This window comes from Lactuca saligna, chromosome 5 (genome assembly GCF_052625555.1).
Source record: "Lactuca saligna cultivar CGN05327 chromosome 5, ASM5262555v1, whole genome shotgun sequence".
Classification (NCBI taxonomy): Eukaryota; Viridiplantae; Streptophyta; class Magnoliopsida; order Asterales; family Asteraceae; genus Lactuca; species Lactuca saligna.
In genome coordinates, this window is record NC_136421.1 from 156626862 (window position 1) to 156633731 (window position 6870).

Below are 6870 nucleotides of genomic sequence, written 5' to 3' on the forward strand. Positions count from 1 at the left end.
GCATCGACGCCCCTCGCAGGTGATAAAGTCCATAGTAATCTGTTCCCACTTCCACTCAGGAACCTCTAACGGCTGCAACTTACCATGCGGTCTCTGGTGTTCAGCCTTAACCCGGTGACAGGTTAAGCACCTCTCAACGAACCACGCAATGTCCCTCTTCATACAGGGCCACTAATACTCCCTCTTTAGGTCCAAATACATCTTAGTGGCCCCGGGGTGGATCGAGAACTTCGATCGATGTGCCTCTTCCATCAAAATGGTACACGTTCTGCCCACAAACGGTACCCAAATCCAACCCTGAAATGTCATAAGTCCCTGGCTATCGGTAACGAACTCCGATACCTGCCCGATAACTCGCTCCCTCTTTTGGTTTTCTGGTCTCACAGCCTTATCCTGGGCCCCTCGAATGGTGTCCAACACTGGAGTCATCACTGTCAATCTCATACAAACGTCTCGCATCAGGATGCTCTCCATCCTACGGATCAGGGCATCGGCTACCACGTTAACCTTACCCAGGTGGTACAGGATCTCATAATCATAATCCTTCACCACATCCAACCATCTCCTCTGTCGCATATTCAGGCTGGGTTGATCCATCAAGTACTTCAAGCTTTTGTGATCTGTGTATATGATACACCGGACCCCATACAGATAGTGACGCCAGATCTTGAGGGCAAACACCACTGCCCCCAACTCTAAATCATGGGTGGGATACCTTGCCTCATGAGGCTTCAGCTGCCTCGATGCATATGCTATCACGTGCCCCCTCTGCATAAGCATCGCTCCCAACCCTGATATCGACGCATCACAATATACCATGAAGTCCTCCATTTTTAAACACATATACCACGAAGTCCTCCATCACAATATACCCGAAGATGCATCCGAATCCCTCAAACCAACGCTTTGATACCAAATTGTAACACCGTAAAATTTAGAACAAATTTTCACATTTTTAAACACATTTTGCCAAACACATTTATCAACAAAATCCCATTGTATCATAACTTTGTTTCACAAAATATTTCCCAAGATCTAAATACATAAAAATCCATGCGTGTGTACAAATCATGTCGGCACCTTCCCGCGATCATCACTGGTACCTGAAACACATAACACATAACACTATAAGCATAAAGCTTAGTGAGTTCCCAAAAATACCATACATAACACATACTAGCCACTCGAGGCTATAACTCTGTGGGCCCGTGGGGCCTAACTCTGTGGACCCTCTGATCCTAACTCTGTGAACCTTTCGGTTCTAACTCTGATATACTCTAATGTATACACATGATATAAACGACATAGAAATAATACAGTACAACACATCACATAATAGCATACGATAACTCTGTCACATAACTCTAATTACCACTCAAGGTAAAGTATAGTGGGAAGACTCACCTCAGATGTCCCGGTAAATCACTGACTCGGTAGAAATATGATCTAGCCTCCGCCTAAACACATAAAGTAATACTCTCATAAATATAACTCTCATAACTAGACTCAACCCTCTCTAGGCACCCTCAGAAGGGTAAAAGACCATTTTACCGATCCTTTGGCTTAAAGGCCCTCATTGTTGACCAAACCCTAAAATTCAACCAAAGTCAACGGTCAAACTATGACCCCAATCGTCGATTGAACTTGGGAAACTCGACAAGTCCACATGTGTCCACTAACTCTTTAGCCCCGTTTAACGCGTCGAGTCGCTCCCTTTACTCGACGAGTCCCCAGGTACGAATCGCGGGGCCACCCCGACTCAACTCGGCGAGTACATTCCATGCACAAACTCCATTGAGCTCCTGAGGTCAGATCTGTTCCTCTAATCCATAGATCTGGCCTTCCCAAGCATTATAATCATGTAAAGTCCAGACCTTGACACTCATATATCATCTAGATGGTCTCATTTGGTGATTTAAGCCCAAAAATGACATTCTAAGCTCATAACTCCCCAAGACAACTCATAAAGCTCCAAGGGTTAAGATCTCTGGACCTCTTTGAGTCCAGATCCAAAGCATAAACTCAAGAAGGGACCAATTGCTCCACATAACCATCCTCAAAAGAGGTTAGAAAACCCTAACTCTAAGAATCAATACCAAAACTGAAGAAGGTCCGAATAAATACCTCAAGTTGAGGTCTCTGGACTCTGAAACCACTAGAATCATACCTCATTCAGTCTCCTCTTGCTCTTGATCACCTTCTTCTTGCTAAACCAAAGATAGAAAGATCAAATATAGCTTCTCCTTCCTCCCAAACGATTTAGCTCACTTAGGGTTCTCTCAAGGGACTGGTAGCCGCAATGGGGGACTATAAGTGCCCTTAAATAGGCTCCAACCCCGAGGGACTAGGGTTTCATTAAACAGCATGGACTCACCGAGTCCAGTCGCGAACCCGGATGATAATCTGTGACCCTACTCGGCAAGTCTAAGCATCAACTCGCCCAGTTCCTTCACAAATTCCAAAAATTAAAATATTAGAATAATATACTTGGGAATCCGGATATTACATTTCCATAACATGTGATTGTGGTTATGGTTAGAATTGGTATGAAGTAAACATTCTTGGACTAGTTTTGACAATTATCCGATTTGAGTCTATATATTCAATATGGAGGCTTATTGATTTCTCAATTTAACATCAGCAGCATTATACTTTTGCTCACTAGCTTCCATAAACCTAGCTAACATCTTCTTGTTCCTTTTGGTAAAAGCCTCGCCTTTGATGTCAATATTTCTCTTCTTTTTTTATACTCGTTGTACGGCTTCTATTCCTTTTTAGGCCTCCTCCAATCTGCATCATAATGATTGCCACTTGAATAGTATAATTTCTCCTTCCTATTCTCTTTCTCTTCCAAATCACATTTTTTAGTCAAAAATGGTTTGTGATAGTTGTCATACCCAACTTGTATCGCGTGAATGGATTATCCCATCCTCGTGATCCTCCTGTGCACATTATCAAGTTTTCCAACACCGTCGTTAAGCCTTCCGAGGCACCATCACCATTTTCTTTTCCTCTTGTCAATCATCTCGAGGGTTGTGATATTCTCTTGAGTGTTTATAAAACTCTTCTATTAATTCCTTGTTGGTTGTCAGATCCTTCTTAGTCATTGGTCCTTGAGAGTCAAGAAGTTGGCGAGTGCTCACATTGATTCCATCATAGAAGGTGGAGATTTCTTGTTGCATGTTAATATCATGTTGAGGAAAATTAAGAAGTAATCCTTTATAACAATCCCAAGTTTCATATAAGGATTCACCATCCAATTGTTGAAAGTTAAGGATGTTCATCTTGAGCTTTTCTATCTTCGAAGGTGTTGGGTTTTGAGCATTCAAACACTCCTAAGGTGTACATGCAACCCTAAATAACTTGGATCTATGTTTTCTCTATTATACATGCAAACTTGAACTTTCCAAGGTATTACCCTAACTAGCATACAAACTTTGATACTTGGGTAATGAAACAAGTTAGATGGCATACATTTTGTTGTAGTTGGAAGCCTTGGACCTTAAAGAACATAGTACAACAAGCGTTTCACCACAAATGGAATCACACAACACCACCAACAAAGTGGAAGAAACTTGAGAAGAGATGTACACTCTAGAAATCGGCTAGAAATTCTTACAAAGACTCTGGGTTCCATTTCATGAGCTATGAGGCTTCTTATATAGTGTGCACATTTGGGTTACACCATATAACTCATGACTTTCAACATTCCTCATGATCCATGGGTTTTAACCTCAATGGAGTATCCATGGGTCACCACATGGGTTTAGCCCAACATGAAGAACTATGGATCATAAGCCCACTTTATAAGAAAGAAAGATTTATCAAATCAATCCCCATTTACTTAATTAGTCTCTTACGATCACAAAATTAATTCTAAACTAATTCTTGATCAATACTAATTAAATAATATGATTTCATATTAATAAATTAGAACTTATAATATATTAATAAATTATAAATATCCTCTTCTCAAAAGTCTATCCTCCAAATTGTTTCGGTGCCATGCAACCCAAATAGACCATGCTACTCTCGGTTCAAGTACATACCAATAATAGTTATGGGCTTAGACACCTAATCCAATAGTCTCTCAAATGGATAATTCTAATAACTATTATTGCAAGCATGACTTCAACCCAACTAACAATCGTAGCTCTTCAAAGCCACTATCGAACTCTGACCTAGTCAATGACATGTCCATTAGATAAGGAATCATATATTCCTCCATTCTAGATATCATATGGACTGAGACATGGATTATTATCATTCTCTCTATCCATCTATTGTTTCCCAATTTCCGATTTATGATGAGTGACTAATTAAACAAATCAAATCAGTCAAGGCCTGGTGTCATCACTAAATCATCGAGGGGGCTACGTATATCGCTTTTATCCACATGGGGTAAAAGGAACGGATAACCTTCGACCCAAATGCCCACTTGTACTTACTCATCGAATCACACACAATGATATGTTTTATAACATCCAAGTTACTGGTGCGTTTACATATGTCAATGTGCAACCGACTCGCACCTACAACTCACATGTCTCCGTTTGAAGAATATAAGATATTATCGTCTCATGATCACTCGTGATAAAATCCATGAAGTTATTCAAATGAGCATGAGTTAAATCCAATACTCGAATCTTATTCCATGAGTACTCATGAACACTACAGCCACTTTGTCCTAGATAAACTACAGACCCATGCATGACAGTCTTACCTCAATACCTACATCCAAAGTATGATCGACTGTGGATGGTTTAAATAACCTACTTATTCGGGAAGTCAAAACATGCAAAGTGAAACACAATAATAATCGAATCCAATATCATCTCAGAACTTATGAATATAAATAAAACACCTTTTATTTAATCACCATATTTATTACATATTATTCATTGTATAATGTTTCCATTAATCAACTTAATACTTGAATTAAACAATAGTTATGCCATGCTCCAAGCATGCACACTATGTTTTTCTAAACAATAGCTATGACATGCTCCAAGCATGTACACTATGTTTGTCTATTGTCCTTACTTTGTGAAGTAGATCAAATGAAAAAACATTTCAATGATGCTCGCTTCACAATTCCAAATCCTTATTGAAAGTGTAAGAATTCCAAAGTCTTGTTACTGCTAGAAAGTGTTAAATTCTAAACTATCATGCAATGATTCTTTTGTAATGTCTAGGTACCAAAAGTCATAGAGACTTAACCAATGATATTACAAAATATTCCTTTGGAGATTGTTACAGGACAATTCCATGGAAATGAAGTCTCAAATTCAAAGTACATTCCTTTGAACATCCTTCTTGCATAAAAGTTTCTAACTTTCTCATCTATTCTTCAACTCCCAATATGGAAATATTCCATATTTTCCATGCGACAATTCATTATTAATAGACACTTTTCTATTCATAATAATGTCAATATGGTCCATCTAATATTATATTTCCAACTATCCTTAAGCGACCAATCCTTGGCAAACCTTATATTGTCCTTAACTGTTGTTTAACCACTTTAGTTATATTTGGTTATATCCCTTTTTCCCTCTTAATTCCCTAGGAATTTGGAAAATTAGAACACGAGAATATTATAGCATATGCAATCGATCCTATACTCAAAGTATATGGGACACAATTCATAATGTCTAACATAAAGACATGATACTATATCCGTCGTTTGCTATAATATTTCTATATGCCATGTTCTCAAAAATTTTATTAAGAAGAGGAATGTTGTAATCATAATCAAATTTTGAGAACGCAATTAACATTTTCATATAGAGAATTTCCTTATGTTGAACCATTCCAACATAACATTCATATATATATGACTAAATTTGATTAAAATCTCACAATCTAAGCTTTTAGATTTGAAATTTAGTATAAATTCCTCTCCCTTAATTATAGCAAAACAACTTTTCAAACCCTACAAGTTTGCGAATTGAAACTTTTGTTTTCTATAACTAACATTGCTAACTTGCAACAATAATAATTATGCTCCCACTAGCATAACAATTATTTTGTTACTAGCATAACATTTATGCTCCAACTAGCTTTGACATGTATTCAGAAATCAGTTGGACTTCTAGAAATCAATACTTGTTGACTTTCATTACCAAAGTTCATATTTCTAATACGAGATCCTTCGATAAGACTTTATCTAGGCTTCTCAAAATCATACACCTTTCCTTAGATAGCTCACATGTGTGTCTTCACAATTTTAGAACTTACAGGAATAAGTATCAAATTTTTAGACCCTTTGCTATTACTCATAGTTCAAATTATGAAGAGGAATGGCGTAATCATAATTGAATTGGAGAATGCAAATATCACAATTTCTATCTTCTTAAAATCTACTTAGTGAAAGAGTTTCCTCATCATCATTTTCATGAATCGGAGAGAAACCTTATGACACTTAGATTTTATGGTATATGTGTTCCTATCCATGTGAATTTGTCATAACCATAATCACAAGACAAGTGAAAAATCCAAACTCATTGGGGCTGAACTTGTTCAATCTTAATTTATTGCCACCTGGCAGCACAAAGGCCTACCATTTCTTACAAGTAGTTATGAAAACAACTAAGAACTCATAGAACTCACATGTATAGTAAACTTTAACTGGAATGAGCACAAAAATAAGAATATGTCAACACGATAGGTTATAAACTTGGAGTTGTGTGCTAGTGATAAACAATAGGTTTTATTCTTGATTAGTTCTTTAAACTTGTCAAGATCTTTAAGACTCCCACTACCCTCTCGAGATATAAGATTCTATTGTCATTAATCATTCCTTGAAAAATCGAATATTCAAGAGTTAGTGTAGATTCTTATCAAGATAAACACTTCACACAATTGGTC

The 6870-nt window shown here is 37.5% G+C and overlaps 1 non-coding gene across 1 annotated transcript; it reads left to right on the plus strand.

Moving 5' to 3' along the window:
- Window positions 1–3186: 3186 nt before the first annotated feature.
- LOC144999083 (small nucleolar RNA R71) lies at window positions 3187–3293 on the plus strand. The gene has a single exon (XR_013660608.1). It is a non-coding gene; the product is annotated as a small nucleolar RNA R71 (small nucleolar RNA).
- Window positions 3294–6870: the final 3577 nt, after the last annotated feature.